This window comes from Papio anubis, chromosome 17 (genome assembly GCF_008728515.1).
Source record: "Papio anubis isolate 15944 chromosome 17, Panubis1.0, whole genome shotgun sequence".
In the NCBI taxonomy this organism is placed as follows: Eukaryota; Metazoa; Chordata; class Mammalia; order Primates; family Cercopithecidae; genus Papio; species Papio anubis.
The window spans coordinates 68,524,725-68,544,715 of record NC_044992.1 but is presented as its reverse complement, the minus strand read 5'-3'; the positions used below and the strand labels follow the sequence as shown (position 1 = coordinate 68,544,715).

At 50.2% G+C, this 19,991-nt stretch overlaps 1 long non-coding RNA gene across 2 annotated transcripts; it reads left to right on the top strand.

Annotated features, from left to right (window-relative positions):
* Positions 1 to 7,743: 7,743 nt before the first annotated feature.
* LOC110741526 lies at positions 7,744 to 18,537 on the top strand. Of its 2 annotated transcripts, XR_002517807.2 has the most exons (4): positions 7,744 to 8,778; positions 13,430 to 13,592; positions 15,789 to 15,920; positions 18,351 to 18,537. It is a non-coding gene; the product is annotated as an uncharacterized LOC110741526 (long non-coding RNA). The 2 variants fall into 2 exon arrangements; XR_002517806.2 differs by lacking the exon at positions 7,744 to 8,778 and having other exon boundaries at positions 12,993 to 13,592.
* The last annotated feature ends 1,454 nt before the right edge of the window (positions 18,538 to 19,991 follow it).

The following is a 19,991-nucleotide window of genomic DNA, read 5'->3' as shown; positions in this document are numbered from 1 at the left end:
CTAAAATTTTCTTCTGTTTTCTTCTAAAAGTTTCATAGTTTTAGGTTTTCCGTGTAGGTCTATGATCCAGCTTCAGTTATTTTTGTATATGGCAGAAGATATGGCCCTAGGCTCATCCTTTGGCATATTAATGCACAATTAGTTGTCCAACCATTTGTTGATTTTTTTGTTTGTTTGTTTTAAAGAGACAGGGTCTTGCTCTGTTGCCCGGGCTGGAGTACAACGGTGCAATCATAGCTCACTCCATCCTTGACCTCTCAGGCTCAAGCAGTCCTCCCATGCCAGCCTCCTAAATAGCTGGAACTATAGGCATGAGCCATTGTGCCCAACTGATACAATAACTTTTTATTTGTTTTTATTTTTATATTATATTTATTTTTATTTTTATATTAACTTTTTATTTCTTTTTCTTCCCATGTTACTCATGGGGTCTTCGCCTGTACTCAGGAAGATCATTCAATTATTAATTCATTCGACACCTACTTATTGACACATTTTCCCAGACTGGGTGCTGGTGATGTCAGGCTCCTGCCTTGGAGGAGGTAATGGAGTAAAGGAGGGAATGAACCATGGCATGGGAAAGGCCCAGCCTGGGGAAGGTACATTGGCCATGCCTGCTGCTCTGCCAGCCCCCAGGGAGCAGGTTGGAGATGCAACTAGAGGCCACCCAGGCCACCTTGGCCAGCTGTGGCCGACTGCCACGGTTACTACTTGAGACCGTCATTAGAGCAGTTACTACTGTTATTGCTTGAGACCGTCATTATGAGACTGAACGGAGGGACGAATGTAGAAATGATAACAACAACAACAACAAAAAAAGGAAGCCGTTTTAAAGGAAGGGTCCAGGGGAAGAAGAGGAGAGCTCCCTGCTTCTCGTAAGCAAAGGCAGCCCCGAGCGTCCACAGTCCTTCGTATTTATTGGGTAGAAAGAGCAGAGAGGAGGAGGTAACCACTGAGCAGCTGCTTAATTGATCACAGGTTCATATTATGACTAACAGGCTTCAGATGTACCTAATCCCAAGAAACACTGCGCTTGCGGAGTGACTGCCCGCAGCGTTCCTTCTGGGTGGCAGATGCAGTTTGTCAGTTTTGCCAACATTCTGCATTTGTGAGAAACAGTTTGCTATTTACTCATGTAGCCTCCAGTGGTATACTGAGTTGATCACGACCCTCACTCTTTCGGCCTCCCATGGCCAACTCTTCATTTTTTCTACAACAGCGGTGTCCGATCTTTTGGCTTCCGTGAGCCACAGTGGAAGAAGAATTGTCTTGGGTCACACATAAAATACACTAACACTAATGACAGCTAATGAGCTACAAAAAAAAAAAAAATTGAGGCCAGGTGCAGTGGCTCAGGCCTGTAATCCCAGCACTTTGGGGGGTGAGGTGGGTGGATCACCTGAAGTCAGGAGTTTGAGACCAGCCCGGCCAACATGGTGAAACCCTGTCTCTACTAAAAATACAAAAAAATTAGCGGGCGTGGTGGCAGGCGCCTATAATCCCAGCTACTCAGGAGCTGAGGCAGGAGGATTGCTTGAACCCGGGAGGCAGAGGTTGAGGTGAGCCAAGATTGTGCCACTGCACTCTAGCCTGGGTGACAGAGTGAGACTCCATCTCAAAAAAAAAAAAAAAAAATTGCAAAATAATCTCACAGTATGTCAGGTGTGGTGGGTCATGCCTGTAATCCTAGCACTTTGAGAGGCTGAGGAGGGAAGATCACTTGATCCCTGGAGTTCGAGACCAGCCTGGGCACCATAGTGAGACCCTGTTTCTATTTTAAAATTTCATTTATTAAAGAGTATGTTTTAAAAAAAAATCTCATGTCTTAAGAAAGTTTATAGATTTGTGTTGGGCTGCATTCAAGGCCATCCTGGGCTACGTGTGTCCCATGGGCCACAGGTTGGACAAGCTTGTTCCACAGGTTGATTTTCCCATTGCCCATCTTCCTTTGAGTGTAGGAGTCTGAAATGGAGGTTAGCATGTAAGAGGCTTGTAGGGAGTGCTCTTGGACCAATAGCTGTGGAAGGGAAAGGAAAGAAGCAGAATTGAGCAAAAAGAGAAGTTGAGCTGGCACTGTAGTCTCAAGAGAGGCCTCAGCCTACCCTACGGACGTTCTGAAAAATCAGACGACCCTTCTGAACTGCTTGGGTTGGGGTGAGAAGGCCAGGCCTCTGTACCCTGCATCAATCAGTTGGTCCAGTCTGAGCAGAGCCAATGACAGTAGCAAAGGACTAACAAAGTTCCAGGTTCTGCGGAGTTTGAGGGAGAAGCCCAGGAGAAGCCTCAGCCTCTTCCCAAGAGGATTCTCCTGCTTGTGTTCAAGGTCACACAATCTATGGACTCCAGACAACTGGCAGGACGTATTTGCACCCTAGCAAAGCTGAAACCACAAATGTTTTTTCTCTTCTATGCTTACTTTCTGGCCCCTTCCTACAGGTGGGGCCCATGTGGGAATGCTGCTTTTCTTAGGATAAATTTTGGGAAGGGGGAACAGCTGTTTCAGGATGATGAGTTATCCTGAAAACCCTCCCTCTCAACCACACCTAAAACTTCAGGTAAAACATTTTAAACACTCTTTGGCATACAAAGGTGAGCTCAGAAGAAAGTGAGGGAAGTCCTCAGAGGTCCCAAATGAAGCAGGAGCACAAATCAATGGGGTTGTCTCAGCGACTCGTTAGAAATTCGGGGAAGGGTTACGTTGGAGACATTTGAAATTGGTTTATCACGCAAACCAAATCTTGTTCTAGTGAAAGGCAGCTTGGGCTCTAATGGCTAAAGAAGGAACATAGGTGTTTGGAACTTGTTGCTTTGGGAATTTAATTTCCATAAGGAGAGGACAATTTTGTTTGGCATTCTAATTCTTGGTGGAAACTTGGTCAGGGAAAAGTGTTTGCATCCACACTTTGGACACTGGGTATCTGGGCTTTCTGATCTCATGCTGTGCAGGATAAACCCCTCCTTAATGACCTAGGTGTCTGTATTAGTCTGTTCTCATGCTGATAAAGACATACCCAAGACTGGGCAATTTACAAAAGAAAGGTTTAATGGACTTACAGTTCCACGTGGCTTTGTTCCAAGATGGGAGCAGGCACCAACAGCAGAAACAAGCCAGACAGTGTGGGCAGGCACTTCTGAGCCTGCGAGGGTAGGGGTGCCTTCCTGGGACCCCAAGAGTACAGGGATGCCTGAGTCTGCTGCCACAGTTTGGGTAGCTGCAGTGGCACCCAGGAGGGCAGGGCTCTTTCCTGCTCCTGGCCCCCCAAGAGCACAAGGAAGCTCAGATCTGCAACCACAATTTGGGTGGCTGCAGCCCCACCAGGAGGGCAGGACTCCTGCCTGCTCCGTAGAACGTGCAGCCCCAGCCATGCCTCCCTGCTGCAGCTGGTGTGACGGCAGCACCAGGCCATCTGGAGCAGCTGCTACCATCATTAGAGTCACCCATCACCTCGGTTTGCCCAGGACTGCAAGATTCCCCAGGAGACAAGACTTTCAGTACTGAAACTAAAAAGTCCCAGCCAACTGGGATGAGTTGGTCACCCTGTCTAGGCCTGAGATCAAACCTTAGAACTTCCCTTGACTCTCTTCTAGGTTGGATTCAGTTTCCTGGATCTTCCTCTTTCTTCGTTTACTCCCTGATTTCTCTGGAGAACATTATCAAGCAACTTTTAAAGAAAGGCTGTGTTCGTGTATGTATACCAAATCATCACGTTGTATACCTTAAATATACACAATTTCTATTTATCAATGGTACTTTGATAAAGCTGAGGAAAAAATGTTTAAGTGGGTGTGTTGAAGATAATCTGTATCCTTATATGTTTGAAATGTCTTTATTCTGCCATGAGGTTTTTGATAGATAATGTAGCTAGATATATAATTCCAGGTTGAAAATAATTTTCCCTTCTAACATGCAGCCATCCTGCACCCATTGCCTTCTAGCACCCAGTGTTACTGGTAGGCAATGTGGTCCTAGTCTGCCCCCCTTTCTGTACAGAGCCTGCTCCTCTTTCTCCTGGGTTCCCCAGCTCTGTTTTCTTTAGTTTTTGCATTTTGAGATTGTGTATTTTCCAGTCCTTCTATTGAACTTTTCATTTTAGCAAGCATATTTGTTCATCTCAGGAGCTCTTTGATGGTTCTCTGGGGTTTTCTTATCCCAAGAAAACTGAGCTCTCTCATAGATGGAATATATTCTGCAGTCTCCCTGAGTATATTCATTAGAGGGCTTAAATGCTATCTTCTGTTCCGTGAATTATTTCTGCTTCCTCTGGGCCAGCATTTTTGTTGCTTTCCTGCTTTTTCTCCTTCGCATGGATGGTCTTCTTCAAATGCCTGGGGATCCTTCATGGCTCATTCACATGCAAGAGGGAAGGACGGGGTTGTAGGCTGGTGTTTCCTCTGCTATGGAGGAAATTGGCCTCCCCATCCCCTCCTGTGTAGGCTGGGGTGGGGGCCTACGTGCGGGATGGGCAGGGATTTTCTCTGGAGCATCAGTATCTTCACAGGGGCACACTCATATTTGGCAGCCTTGCGGTTCAGAGGCCTTAGCTTTCCCCAGCAGTTCTTTAGCGAGGAGCCTTCCAGGATGTCATTGAGTGACATGCACAGAGGGTGGGAGAGGGTGAACTGCTACGTGTGCAGTTGTTTCATAAACAGACCGTCAATGACTCCCCTGTCCTCAGCAAGCACCTTTTGCTCTACAGAATCTCTTGCCTCTGAGCCCCGAGTCTCGGGGGCTCTGTCTGGTCACTGCCCCCTCTCTCTGCAGTTCTATCCTGAGCTGCAGCACTCTCTACCTGTGTAGCAAGCAACACCTCCCATCCACTGTCTCCCAGGGATTGGTGACCCCCCACCCCTGTCTTGGTGTTGTGGGTTTATTCTTTTTAGTCTATTACCTTTGCATTTTGAGGCCAGGGGCAGAGGGGAGCTTGGAAGATACACATATGCACAGCCTTCGAAACGGAAGCTTTGGCTCAAGATTGAATTGGGGCTTGCCATGAAATAGAGGCTCCCATAACACAAATAAAATTGGACATTTATGGATGCTTGTAACACGTGAGGCTCTGTGGTTCACATGCTTTGTCTTTTTTATTTCTCATTGTTTTTATCCCCATATTACAATTTAAAACTGAGATGTATAAAAATTAAGTAACTTGCTCCAAATCACACGGCAGGTAAAAAGTGGAGGCAGAATTCTAACCCCCACCCACTCAAAGTGAAATTAGCCAAGTACCTGCCAAGCAGCCGGGGAGATGTACCCGTGGGGCTGCTTCCAAAATCCCCAGCCACGTTTGTGTTCCAGGAAAATTGCACACACCAGGCTTCCTCCAGGAGCCTCCCCCAAGAGAGGCAGCCTTGGGAGCCATCTGACCCAGCTTGGGACAGGTATGGGGCTGCATCCTGCCCCTTCCCATCTTCCATGCCATTAATGGGCCTCAGCTAGAGCCTCGCCTGGGGCCACCTCTTGCTCTGACAGCTGTAGGGAGGAGGGAGCTGAGACTTCTTCAAGCTGAGCCTAAGGCAGAGCTCTTCCTGCATTCCCTCCCCTGGGCTGCCGGTAACACCACCCGAATGAGACAGGAATAAATACAGGGTGGGTCACAGGATAATTAAAAAATTCCAGGCGCTGTTTTGTCAGAAGCCTTGGAACCAGAGCAACTCCATCTTGAATAGGGGCTGGGTAAAAACAGGCTGAGGCCTACTGGGCTAGTCACAGGATGAGATAAGAGGTCAGCACAAGATACAGGTCATAAAGACCTTGCTGATAAAACAGGTTGCAGTAAAGAAGCTGGTCCAAACCAAAACCAAGATGGCCACGAGAGTGACCTCTGGTCGTCCTCCCTGCTACACTCCCACCAGCACCATGACAGTTTACAAACGCCATGGCAACATCAGGAGGTTACCCTGTATGGTCTAAAAAGGGGAGACATGAATAATCCATCCCTTGTTTAACATATAATCAAGAAATAACCATAAAAATGGGCAACCAGCAGCCCCGTCTACAGAGTAGCCATTCTATTATTCCTTTACTTTCGCAATAAACTTGCTTTCACTTTATTCTACAGACTCGCCCTGAATTCTTTCTTGCACAAGATCCAAGAACCCTCTCTTGGGGTCCGGATTGAGACCACTTTCCTATAACAGTTTCACATGACTAGAGGGTATGGGCTGATAAAACCCTGGAAACCAGGGTGTGTGGACCCACCATGGTGCTGGATTTGACCCAGGTTCCTCCTAGGATCTCATTATACGCTCATTAACATCCTAAATCACACACCTGCCAGCGCCAGGACAGTTCCAAGACCACCTGTATTTGGTGTAAAAATGAGTGGCACCACAATTCTGAGAAATGTCCACCTTTCTCCAGGAACTTTCGTGAACATCCCATCCCTTGGCTGAAGAAACCCATAAAGATGAAACCCCAAACCCACTGCGCCATCCTCTCTTGAGAACGCTGCTCTCCCCTTTCTTGTGCACTTTGTTTTGCAATAAATCTCCATACTTCCACTGTTTTCTGACTCATCCTTGAATTCCTTCTCGAAATGGTGTCGAGAGCTGGGGTTGAGGTCCCACCGGCATTTGGGGCCCTCCTCAGGCCCATCAGTATCGTGAAGAGTATTTGAAGTGACAGCCACTGTGTACTGAAGGACTACCATGGTCAAATACATCAACTCCAATTCTCCATAACCCTTAAAGATAGGGACTTGCGTCCCCATTCTTCTGATAAGAAAACTGAGGCTCAGCAGTGAAGGAACTTGCCCAAACCACCCAGCTGGTCAGCGACAGAGCCAGACTTTAACTGGGTCTGAAATGTGTTCATGCCAGTGTGAGCTATAGACAGCGACAGGACTTCCACCTCCGCCACACCCTGGCATGGCCCTGTGTAAGTTTCAGTGCTGTAGAAGGAATAGCACTCGAATATAAAATTTGCTTTTTTAATTCTCAGCAAGGCAAGTTACTTCCATAGAAGGGTGGCCCTTACAGATGGAGCAATGGTAAGCGCACCCTTGGACAAGGGAGGGGAAGGGGCTCTTATCCCTGACGCAAGTGGCCCCTGCTGCTGTGTGGTTCCCCTATTGGCTAGGGTTAGACTGCACAGGCTAAACTAATTCCAACTGGCTAATTTAAAGAGAATGATGGGGTGAGTGCTTTGGCAGGAGTCAGGGCAGAGCAGGTAATCTGAATGAGTTAGGGTGGAGTAGGTGATCAGAAGGAGTCAGGGTGGAGCAGGTGATCAGAATGAATCAGGGTGGAGTAGGCAATCAAAAAAGGTTGCTTTATGAGACAGTAAGTTTAAAAGTAGAAGGCAAAGAATTAAACACACTGACGTATTAATTCTTGGAAAATAAATGTAGAACTCATATCTAATAACCCTAAGGGGCAACCAGGCCCCAAAACCTGGGTTCAGGCTCAAGAGGCCCCTAGCCAAGGCGCTCCCAATGCCACTGGGTTACGACCCTTGGGAGTTTTCAAGGGTGAACCTTGGGCACTGCCCCCTTCAGAACCATTGTCTGGGGAAAACAGCCACCTGATTGTTGGTCAAGATTCTGGATTAATCCTTCACCTGCTGGCGCCAGCTGGCCACTTGACCCAGCGCTGTGCCCCAGCCAGGGATGCGTCCTTGCAGCCAGCAGCGCTTCCTTCAGCATTAATCACATTTACAGCTGGCTCACAGAGCCGGCAGCCTGGCAGATGCAGCTGTGAAGAATGTGGGTTGGGAGGTAGTGGTAAAAAAAAAAAAAAAAAAAAAAAAATTCGGGGAGTCCAGGGAAGGGGGAGGGGGTGCGGGTGACAGGAAAGGAAATGGATGAAATGGATGTAAGGTCTAACTTTTAAGGGTAATTGTCACAAAGATTGGAGATTGTAGAGAAAATATTTGCAAAAGCATCTAGCCCACTGTCTCCCCTTTCCTAGAGGAAGTCAGCGCCAGAGACCAAGGAGGTAGGGAGGGGGTCTTGGTGCAGGGGTGGCACCAGGAGGGGCTGGAAGGGGGTACTAGGTTCTCCGGGCAGGAATTGCTGCACAGAGCCACTGGGTGGAGAGGCCAGAACCCCAGGGGAGCTCCCGCTGCCTGCCAGGCTCTCAGCAGGCTGAGCTCATGCAGTTGCCCTGAAGACCCCGGATGGAGATCGCACAGTCCCCCTCCTCACCGATGAGTCTCACTCCACTTCATGGCAGCCTTGCTTCAAGAAATTTCTGTTTTCATCACCAAGGTTTGGTCTTGGGCTTCAGCCTCGGATCCTGCCCTCTGGAGACCCCTCTCCTCCTTCCCGACGTGGGAGGAGGAGAAGGCAGAGCCGGGGCGGGTGAGCAGCCGAGGGTCTCCAGGCAGAGCTCCTCATGCATAAAACAGGAGGCTTTTCCTGCGCAGCTAATCAGAGCCTCTGGGCCGAAAGACTGCAAATGAAGGGCCTCGTCAAGTCATTTCCCTTGCAAATGAAGCTGTCGCTCCGGCGCTTTTGCCTCTTTCATACCTCATCAACACCGCAGGTGACCCGGGGCCCGCTGCTCGGCTCGAACCCGCGCCGGGGAGCTATTTGGCACATTTCAATGAGCGTGACGGGTGCCTGGTAAACAACCGAGGCCGGCTGCTGGCACCTGCAATCCCTGACCCCCGACGCCCTCCCCGAGACCCTGGAGACGCGGCTCCGCCCCCACCGGTAATTAGCAGATTTTCAAGGCCGAGGTCCCCAAAGCCCAGCCCAGCTGGAGAGATCAGCGCTGCGGTCCTGCCGCGCACTCCACCGCCAGCCTCTCGGGAGTCAAGGGATCCGCCTTCAGGGTGTAAGTGCGGCTGGGGGGCCTCGGGAGGGGAAGGGTGGTGTCTGGGGAGTCCAGGCCAGTTCTTAGGGCAGACGGCTACGGGCCACGTCCGCCGGCAGAGCTCAGCTTCAGATACACCCAGAGAGAAAGAAAACCTCAAGCCGCCCACCCTCTGGGTGCCTCAAAGTCTTTCTATCTGTAACATAGGCCAATGAAATTACCTACCTTGTAGGGACTTAGGAGTAAATGAGATGATCTGGGTATAGACTTGCCCGCAGTATCTGGAACTTAGGAAGTGCTCAGTAGGGGCCAGGCGCGGTGGCTCACGCCTGTAATCCCAACACTTTAGGAGGCCAAGGCGGAAGGATCGCCTGAGGTCAGGAGTTCGAGACCAGCCTGGCCAACATGGTGAACTCTTGTCTCTACCAAAAATACAAAACATTAGCCGGGCGTGGTGGCGCACGCCTGTAGTCCCAGTTACTCAGGAGGCTGAGGCAGAAGAATCGCTTGAACCTGGGAGGCGGAGGTGGCAGTGAGCCAAGATGGCACCATTGCACTCCGGCCTGGGCGACCAGCAAAACTACGTCTCAAAAAAAAAGAGAGAAAGTGCTCAATAGATGCTAGTCACGATTTTTGTTAATATTCTATCAGCGCTTTCCCTCAGTGCAGATATCAAATCCACCACACAGTGTACAGTGATCCTACTATAGAAACAACCACTTACCGTGAGAGAGAGGATGAATTACTTAACCTCTGTGCTGCCGTTCTTGACATAAATAATGTACCTATTTTGCCTGGTGGAGTGGCTCATGCCTGTAGTCCCAGCACTTTGGGAGGCTGAGGCAAGAGGGTTGCTTGAGGTCAGGAGTTTGAGACCAGCCTGGGCAACATAGCAAGATCCCAACTCTACAAACAGTAAAAAGATTAGTTGGGCCTCGTAGTGTGCACCTGTAGTCCCAGCTACTGAGGAGGCTGAAGTGGGAGGGCCACTTGAGCTCCTCAACCTCCTGGTTGAGGCTGCAGTGAGCTATGATCGGACCACTGTACTCTAGCCAGGGCAATGGAGTGAGATCTGTCTCTAAAAATAAAGTACCTATTTTGTGGGGTTACTTGGGGGACTGACAGATAACAGAGCTCAAGTGCTCTTTAAGGACTTTGAACGAGATTGCTGCATCCAAATCCTGGCCCCACCCCACCTCGCTGTGTGACCTTGGGCAAGCTACTTCAAGTGTCTGTGCCTCTGTTCTTCCTCTTAGCGTGGGGGCCTGTAGTAGTTCTCACTACGAGGACTATAAGGCGTTGCTAGAGAATACTTTTTATAAAGGAATATCATGGCTCCATCAGATAGAACAAACAAATGCCCATGATTTTATTTAACTCATTAATTCATGAGGGAGCCTGCAAGGTGCCACAACCAAGTTCAAAGGAGAATTCAAAGAGCATACCTCAGTAGACAGTCAGGAAATGAATTTACAAATAGATGCAAACCTGGCCATGAGGCAAGAATCAATTGCATTCCAACCAAGGCTTCCTCCTTGGCACTGAGCTTGGGTGTGGGGACCCCTTGCCAGGGCTTCTGAGGCCAGAGCTCCTGGGATCATCACGGCCTTTTCAGCCATCCCTTTTCAGGACCTGTCACCTTGTAGGGAGACTGCTAGAACTGGGACGCAGGTTCCCCCATCCTCCGAATCATCTGCCCTCAAAGCTCCAATCCTCTTCCTTTCTGGGGAAGTGACATTTAGTGAAACTATCTCCCATTCTCCAAGGCTCAGAGCCGTCCCACCCTCAGAATTTTATCTTCCACCCTCCTAGCCCTTAGGGGTGGATGAGAGAGAGAGAGAGAGGACAAATGACACATTATCATGCTGGGAAATTAGCCTGCTCCAAATGGTCACTAGTACTTTAAAATGTTGCCTTGCCTCTGTTCAGAGGGCGGCTTCTCAGTTCACCCAGGAGGAAGAGACCCTCAGAACTCTGCCAGTCCTCTCCTCAGGGGAGCCTTTCCTGTCCTCACCTCCCTCGTCCCAGCAGCCTGGCTTGGCATTTCCAGAACTCCAGGGCTTAGCTCAGGCCCTACAGGTGTGGTCTGTCTCCCTGCAATGACCCAGGAATTCCCTGAGGGCAGGGCTGGGTCTTCATCTCTCCACTGTCTGGCATCATCCTGGCAGGGATGGAACTCAACACATTCCAGCCCCAGTCTCCCAAATGAATGAGCAAACCCTGAGTCTTGGTTCAAGGCTTGGTTCATGCAGCAGGCTCGTCCCTTCGCCCTGGGAAAGCTCCCAGATGAGCAGCATTGGGCAGAGGTGCAGGGTCCTCAGCCTCTGGCTTACCCCACTCTCTTCCACTCTACTCCACTCCACTCCTCTCCTCGATCCACCCCACCTCTGCTAGTTAGAGAAGCTCCTTGGAGATTCCTCTTGAATTTTCATTAATTTCTATTGAATAATTAAAACCGGGAAATTAATACTTTAATCCTAAACCCGAATTGCAGTGTGTGGTTTTTCATAATTATAATTCCACTGTAGCATTAAACTTTCAAGTGAGCCATCCCTCTCGAGGGGCAGAGGGGACAAAGAGCTATGTCCTGGGAGCTTAAACACAATATTTGGCTCAGGATATGCATGCAGTAATTACTTTTTAATGGATGGATGGATACGTGGGTGGGGGGAAACAAAGACCTTTTCAGGACCCAGAAACTGATACCCCAAAACATGGCGCTTTGACATGAGGTGGCCTCAAGGTCTCCCTGACCGCCTCTGCAGTCCTCTCTCTGTCTCAGAGCACAGGATGAAGCTGTTCTCTGAAGTTTCCTTATCTACCCAGAAACCAGACCTGCTAAAGAAGGATGCAATTGCCTTCCCTGAGGTGTTTTTTGTTGTTGTTGTTGTTGTTGTTGTTTTTGAGACAGAGTCTCACTCTGTTGCCCAGGCTGAAGTGCAATGATGCCATCTCAGCCACTGCAACCTCTGCCTCCCGGGTTCAAGCAATTCTGCCTCAGCCTCCCAAGTAGCTGGGCCTACAGGCACACACCACCACACCTGGCTAATTTTTGTATTTTTAGTAGAGACAGGGTTTCACCATGTTGGTCAGGCTGGTCTCAAACACCTGACCTCAAATGATCTGCCTGCCTTGGCCTCCCAAAGTACTGGGATTATAAGGGTGAGCCACCATGCCCAGCCACTTCCCCGAGTTTTCATTACTAACTCATATTGCAGGAAGAAAGACTGCAGTCTGTCAACACACCTAGGCAGACTTGTCACACTGCTCTGTGGGCCCAACAGACTCTGACCCAGGCCATTATATGTTCTCCAAGCCCACAGAATCCCCCTGAAAATCATTTACCCTCTTAAAACATCCCTCTTGAAATCATCCCCATTTTCCCACCTTCCTTTCCCCTATGACGAAAAGTCCGTAAGTATCTGTGCTGGACGCGGTAGCTCACGCCTATAATCCCAGCACTTTGGGAGGCCGAGGCGGGCAGATCACCTGAGGTCAGGAGTTCGAGACCAGCCTGGCCAACATGGCGAAACCCCGTCTCTACTAAAAATACAAAAAAATTAGCCAGGCATGGTAGCAGGTGCCTGTAATCCCAGCTACTTGGGAGGCTGAGGCAGGAGAATTGCTTGCAGTGAGCTGAGATCGCACCATTGCACTCCAGCCTGGGGGACAAGAGTGAAACTCTGTCTCAAAATTAAAAAAAAAAAAAAAAGGTATATAAGTATCTGTAAGCCACCAAGTTACTGGGTGATCATTCTACAATTCCCCCTTGCTATGCACATTACAACAAATTGTGAACGCCGTTTCTCCTACTAATTAATCTGCCTTTGGTCAACTGATTTTCAGAGAAGCTTCACCCCTACAAGCCCAACAGCCAAGACAGCTGTTTGAAAGCTTCTGAAATTAGGGCTGACACCACTACTTCCTGGGCTTTGTTTCTTTCATCAGGGAAACTGCAGGATACCAAGAGGCAGGAACCTGGTCAAAGAGGCTTTGCTTTTCCTGTATTCTTTATTATTATTATTATTATTATTATTTTTTTTTTTGAGAAGGAGTCTTGCTCTGTTGCCCAGGCTGGAGTGCAGTGGTACAATCTTGGCTCACTGCAACCTCTGCCTCCCAGGTTCAAGTGATTCTCCTGCCTCAGCCTCCCAAGTAGCTGGGATTACAGGCCTGTGCCACCACGCCTGGCTAATATTTGTTTTCAGTAGAGATGGGATTTCACCATGTTGGCCAGGCTGGTTTCAAACTCCTGACCTCAGGTGATCCACCCGCCTTGGCCTCCCAAGTGTTGGGATTACAGGCGTGAGCCACCGTGCCTGGTCTTTGCTTTTCCTGTATTCCTATCCAGTGCCAGGCCACCTCACATCCAGGTGTTCCCTGCCCTGCATCCAGCCTTGCCCAAAAGTGGGATTCCTCAAACATGGCATCTGTTCTGGGCCCTGGAACAGACTGACTGATGAGAAGCAGCAGAAAGGTTTGGTCTGCAGCCCACAGCCTGGACTCTCAGGGACAGCCGGGAGATTGTTCTTGCAGGTGTGGACACCCTTCTAATCCCGATTACTACCTCTCTCGATCCTGGCAGGAATTGGGGTTCCACCATGTCATCCTCGTGGAGCTTTCGTTAGCCTTATTTGGGATACCAAGGGATAAGTGTCCCCTGATTTTACAGAAAGATCAAGAGCCAGTGAATAGGGTTTCCCAGCAAGAGACATGGAGCAGGGCACCTGCAGACGGTCCACGTGCTCGAGGCTGAAGACAGCTCACCTCCCGAGGGGCCCGCGTACATTTCCCCCAGGAGGAGAGAAGGACCCAATCATTATCCGGAGTCAATGGTGAGTCCCAGACTCATGTTGTGGGTTGGGGGCAGCAGTGGTTTCTAAGGGGGTCTCCACAGCCAGGGCAGCAGGGAGAGAAGCCGGTGGGAAAGAGATGGGAAGTGAGTAGGATACAGCCTGTAGGGTGAAGCTGCTTTGAGCACCTGGGGAACTCCTGAGAAGATGAGAGGTGTGGCGGGAGGGCTCTCCAGGCTTATCCCTTGTGTAAGTCGGGATGCCCAGGCTTTTTTTTTTTTGGGGCAGGTCTTGCTCTGTCACCCAGGCTGGAGTGCAGTGGCCAGATCTCAGCTCACTGCAAGCTCCTCCTCTTGGGTTCCCGCGTATTCTCTGCCTCAGCCTCCCCAGCTGGGACTACAGGCACCACCACTTATTGTGGATTTTTGTGTACTTTGGTAGAGGCGAGGGTTTCACCCATCCAATAGCCAGAATGGTCGATCTCCTGACCTTGATCCACTTCCGTCTCGGCCTCCCAAGTGCTGGGATTACAGGCTTGAGCCACCGCGCCCGGCCAAGGATGCCCAGGCTTTTGTTTGTTTGTTTGTTTTTGAGGTGGAGTTTTGCTCTTATTGCCCAGGCTGGAGTGCAATGGCGCAATTTCGGCTCACTGCAACCTCTGCCTCCTGGGTCAAGTGATTCTCCTGCCTCAGCCTCTCAAGTAGCTGGGATTACAGGCTTGTGCCACCAAGCCGGCTAATTTTGTATTTTCAGTAGAGACAGGGTTTCTCCGTGTTGGTCAGGCTGGTCTCAACCTCCTGACCTTAGGTGATCCACCTGCCTCAGCCTCCCAAAGTGCTGGGATTATAGGCGTGAGCCACCGTGCCTGGCCAGGCTTTTCAGGTCAGTGCTCCCACCTGGCCAATCAGAAGCCCCCAGGAGCCGCATACCTCACCACCACCCATCTAAGTGCCTCTCCATGGTGGGGCCCTCCCTATAGACACTGAGCTTTTTGAGGATAAGGATGGCTATGTTTACCACTATATCTCGAGGGTCAAGTCCAGGGCCACCCACAGGGCTGCAGTTCAGCAACTCTTACAGAGAATGGGTCTGATCCTCACTCTACCCTCCCTGCTCTGCTCCACCCACGCTAGCCTCTTTCCTCCATCTTGCACCTGCCTCAGGGCCTTTGCACAGGCTGTTCCTGCTACCTGGATGCTCGTCCCTTTAGCTCACTCCCTCACTTCCTGCCCAAATGTCATGTCCTTGAGATCTCCCTAGAAACCCAGGACTACCTTCCCACCTTCCACACTCCCTCGCCCTCTTGCTATGAGTTTCTCTATGACATGTATTAAATATTTGTTTATTGTCTGTCTTCTGCCAACTGCATTATAAGCTCCCCAAGAGCAGGTGCCTTCTTTCGTGCACAGCTGTATCTCCAGAGTGGTGCTTGCAGGCAGCAGCTTCTCAATAAACTCTTGATAAATGAATGAATGAATGAATGAATGAATCACCATCCCTGGCCAGAGAAGGAGCACAGGGCACTGGGCCTAATAGGGGAAACCCTTTAGACTCAGCTGGCATGCAGGGGCCAAGTGGCCTGAGTTTGGCACCAGGGATTTCATCCTCTCCCTCTGTAGCAAACGGTCACCTGCTTCCAGGCCATCCTGTTCCCTCCCTGCTGGTGGCCATGGCTGCACCAGCCCTCTCAGACTGAAGACCCACTCTGATCTTTGGGACCACACTCCTCCAGGTCCTCCCCACGGTTTCTGGCTGTACCCTTGCTCTCAGGACCAACCTCCCCTCCTCCTCCCATCATCTCAGGCTCCATCTGCAAAGGTGGAATCAGAGAGAGGCCCAGACTGTACTGGGCAACCAAGCCAGTGTTCCATTTCAAATTGACGTTTAAAAGATGCCACTTTTAATTATGCTTGAGTGCAGTGTACCCTGAGGCCTTTTGTGGTAAATGGCTCTCAATAAACCCAGTTTATTCATTAATTATTATGAATTATTTTCTTAAGTAGTGGCAAGGGGAGGCAGGGCCACTCTCAGACTGCAAGTCACACATTGACTGTCAAATCCTCGATGAGCAGGCTCGGAGGAGCTGCCTGTGCTGGCTTCAACCAGCTCGCCTGGCCCCGGGCTGGGGTGCAGGAGACTCTGGACTGAGGCGGGGCTTCCAGAGTGTGGGGCAGGGCTGAGGGAAAGGAGGGCCTGGAGGAGCCATGGGCCACACCAGACAAAAATACCTTCCACCAGGGTGGCACTTCACCTTTGGGAAGCTCCTTCACTGGATAATGAAGACTTCTGTCTTCGGCAAAGCAGGGAAGAGAAGAGAATTACCATTACCACCAGCCAAGGCACCTGACACGTGTGGTCAGTGGTAAACTGGTAAGCTCGCTCTCCAGAAACAAAACAATCATCCAACATTTCTTTCTTCTTTTTTTTTTTGAGACGGGGTCTCGCTCTGTTACCCAGGCTGGAGTGCAGGGGCGCGATCTCAGCTCACTGCAGCCTCAACCTCCCAGGCTCAAGTGATCTTCCCACCTCAGCCTCCTAAGTACCTGGGACTACAGGTGCAGCACCACCACACCTGCCTAATTTTTGTAATTTTGTTTGTAGAGATGGGGTTTCGCCATGTTGCCCAAGCTGGTCTCGAACTCCTGAGCTCAAGTGATCCTCCCACCTCGATCTCCCAAAGTGCTGGGATTACAGGCCACTGCACCTGGCCTACCAATTCATTATTCATGGTTCTGTAATATTCCACTGTAGGGGCGTACAGGTCCCTTCACTTACCAGCTCCTCACTACTGGGCCATTCCCCACTTTTCATTATTCTAAACAAATCTGATGAACAGGCTTTTGCATAAATATCTACCCATACCCTCATTCACTTACCTCGGTGACATTTCTTTTTTTTTTTTTTTTTTTTGAGACAGAGTCTTGCTCCGTCGCCCAGGCTGGAGTGCAGTGGCCAGATCTCAGCTCATTGCAAGCTCCGCCTCCCAGGTTTATGCCATTCTCCTGCCTCAGCCTCCCGAGTAGCTGGGACTACAGGCGCCCGCCACCTCGCCTGGCTGGTTTTTTGTATTTTTTTAGTAGAGATGGGGTTTCACCGTGTTAGCCAGGATGGTCTCGATCTCCTGACCTCGAGATCCGCCTGCCTCGGCCTCCCAAAGTGCTGGGATTACAGGTTTGAGCCACCACGCCCGGCCCCTCACTGACATTTCTAAAGGTGAAATTACCTGATCATAGGACATGTGTTTTTAAGGCTTTGATGCACATTACTTAACTAATCTCGGGAAGAATGGTGATAAATTATACCCCAAAGTCAGCACTTTGGGAGGCCGAGATGGGCGGATCACTTGAGGTCAGGAGTTGGAGACCAGCCTGGCCAACATGCTGAAACCCCGTCTCTACTAAAAATACAAAAATTAGCGGGTGTGGTGGCAGGTGCCTGTAATCCCAGCTACTAGGGAGGCTGAGGCAAGAGAATCGCTTGAACCCAGGAGGCGGAGGCTGCAGTGAGCCAAGATCACACTACTGCACTCCAGCCTGGGCAAAAGAGTAAGATAGATAGATAGATATAGGTGTATATATAGATATATAGGTATATATATAGGTATATATATAGATAGATATAGGTGTGTGTATATATATGGGGGGTGTGTGTGTGTGTGTGTGTGTATATGCCCCAAGGAAAGCTGTGTATAAGGGATCACAATGATCTTTATATACAAAATCTAGAACAAGGAAAAATGCAAATAAGAAATAACAAGTCCTGATTTCTAGTGCTTGCCAGTTTCCGTGGTGTAATACTCCCACCCTGGCCAGTCTGGAGATACTAACAATTTAACAACTGGCTTGCAAAATTCCTGAAAATCTAACAACCATCTCTGGAAGCTCATGGGAGCTGACCCCAGCACCTTTGTGTGTGTGATGAGATTTACTCCTTCCCTGAAAGGAGGTCATCGTGAGCAATTTTATCTGTCAACTTGACTGGGCCATGGGGTGCTCAGGTGCTGGTCAAACATTCTGGGTGTTTCTCTGAGAGTGTTTCTGGATGAGATTAACATTTGAAGGCCGGGTGCAGTGGCTTATGCCTGTAATCCCAGCACTTTGGGAGGCCAAGGTGGCCAGATCGCTTGAGCTCAGGAGTTCGAGACCAGTCTGGGCAACACAACAAAACCCCATTTCTACTAAAAATATAACAATTAGCTGGGCATGGAGGCACATACCTGTAGTCCCAGCTACCTGGGAGGCTAAGGTGGGAGGATCACTTGAGCCTAGGAAGTTGAGGCTGCAGTAAGCTGTGCTCACACCAGTGCACTCCAACCTGGGCAACAGAATGAGACCCTCTCTCCAAAAAAAAAAAAAAAAGAAAGAAAGAGGGAGGCAGGAGAGTCAGCATCAGAGGGATGAGATATACAGGAAGGACTTGACTGGTCATTGCTGGTTCTAAAGATGCAGGAAGGAATCAAGAACCAGGGAGTGCAGGCAGCCTCTAGAAAACAGAAGAGGAAGAAAATTGATTCTGCTACAGCCTCCAAGAGGGATGCAGGCAGCCCTGCTGACACACTGATTTTAGCCCAGTGAGGGCCGTTCCAGACTTCTGATGTTCAGGACTGTAAGATATATTGTGTTATTTTATGCCACTAAATTTGTGGCCATTTGTTTCCAACACAGTGGTATTTAACCAGGTGATGGAACAAAATTTCAAAGACGTAAACTCTGTGGGTCACAGCTAGTGATGGGGGCCCAAAACAGGGTTTGACCCCAGGGCTGTCTGACTCCATGGCCTACGTTCTTTATTATATCCCAGGAGAGAAGTCACTCTTTACATGAAAGCACCTCTGGGAAGGTTGACAACTTCGTCCTATGTCAGGCACGGGAACTGGGCAGCCTTTCTTTATGAAACACCAAAAATAAAAGAAACCTGCCGGGCGCGGTGGCTCTGTCACCCTAGCACTTCGGGAGGCCAAGGCCAAGATCACTTGAGGTCAGGAGTGCGAGATCAGCCTGTCCGGCATGGCGAAACCCTATCTCTACTAAAAATACAAAAAAATAGCCAGGAGTGGTGGGCGCCTGTAACTCCAGCTACGTGAGAGGCTGAGGCGGGAGAATTGCTTGAACCCAGGAGGTGGAGGTTGCAGTGATCCAGGATCGCGCCACTGCACTCCAGCCTGGGTGACAGAGCACGAGACTCAGTCAAGAGAAGAGAAGAGAAAAGCAGAGGGGAGAGAAGCGGAGAAGAAGAGAAAGGAAAAGAAAGAAGAGAAAGGAAAGGAAAATGCAAAGAAAAGGAAAGGAACCACCACAAGCAACTACATCCAGCTTAAGGCAGAGATGAGCTTGCAGGAAGGAGGGGAAGCCCAAGGGCCAGAGTGAACCAGGAGCTGAAAACCAGATGGTGGCCGTGTGAGTGTGGCCTGCGCGGGCTGAGGGTTCCCGGTCCTGGGGTCCAGGGCTTGGACTCTGACTCCTCCATGGAGACGAGAGGTGTGGCCTTGGGGATGGACATGCAGAATCGAGAGCCCTGCGGAAAGCCAGGCCCCTTCAGGACTGCGGCCTCTGTGGAAGGACAGAGCGAAAACACCCATCCCCAGCACTGTGAGATGGGGAGGGGGGTCTGTCATTGGGAAAAGGAAGATTGAAGATATTGGCAGAGCGGTCTCCAGAACTGATGAAAACCAGGCACCAGCAGATTCAAGAAGCCTGCTTGAGTCCCCAGCAGGTCCCAGCCCTGGACACAGGGGCTCGGGACTCAGCCACTAGACAGGAGACTGTACCCTCCAGGCCTAGTGCCTTACCCAGCCCTGCTCCTGGGAGAATGTTTGCTGAACGGATGGTGATGGGGAGAGGGAAAAGAGAGGGGAAAGTGAGGGTGTCTAAATCTGGCTTGAGACAAGGCTGGGGGATTCATAGTCTCTACCCACCCTCCACCTTCAGAGGTCCAAGGATCGGGTGGGCACCAGCATGGGGCTGGGGGAGCCATGGGGGCCAGGGGTATCTTCTGTGGGCCCAAGGAGCCCTCCCAGGGCTGAGACCCCAGCCTGAAACTCCCAGCACTCCAAAAGCCAAATCCCACCCAGCTCTGGGCTACTCCATGGGGCCCCAGGCTGGAGAAGACCCCCGGCAAAGGTTCTCTAAGGAAGAGGCGGCTGGTGGTCAGGCCTGGGCAGCTGTGAGAGCTGAGAGTTGAATGGGGAGAAAGTACTCTGTTGGCTTCACGCCCCAACATCAGGGGGAACCAGCTGCACCGTTTCCCCAGAATCATGGTCTCTTGAGCCCAATATTCAAATATATGCAGACATCGGAGCCTGGACTATTTTTAGCTGAGACTCAGAGATGATCTCAGGCTGACTCGAGTGAGAGGGGCCAGTCCCAGAGGAGCGCAGAATCAACCTGAAAAGTCCAGCTTGAGGACCACCCCCGTCTCCTGCTGTAAGCGCCTGGATTCTGC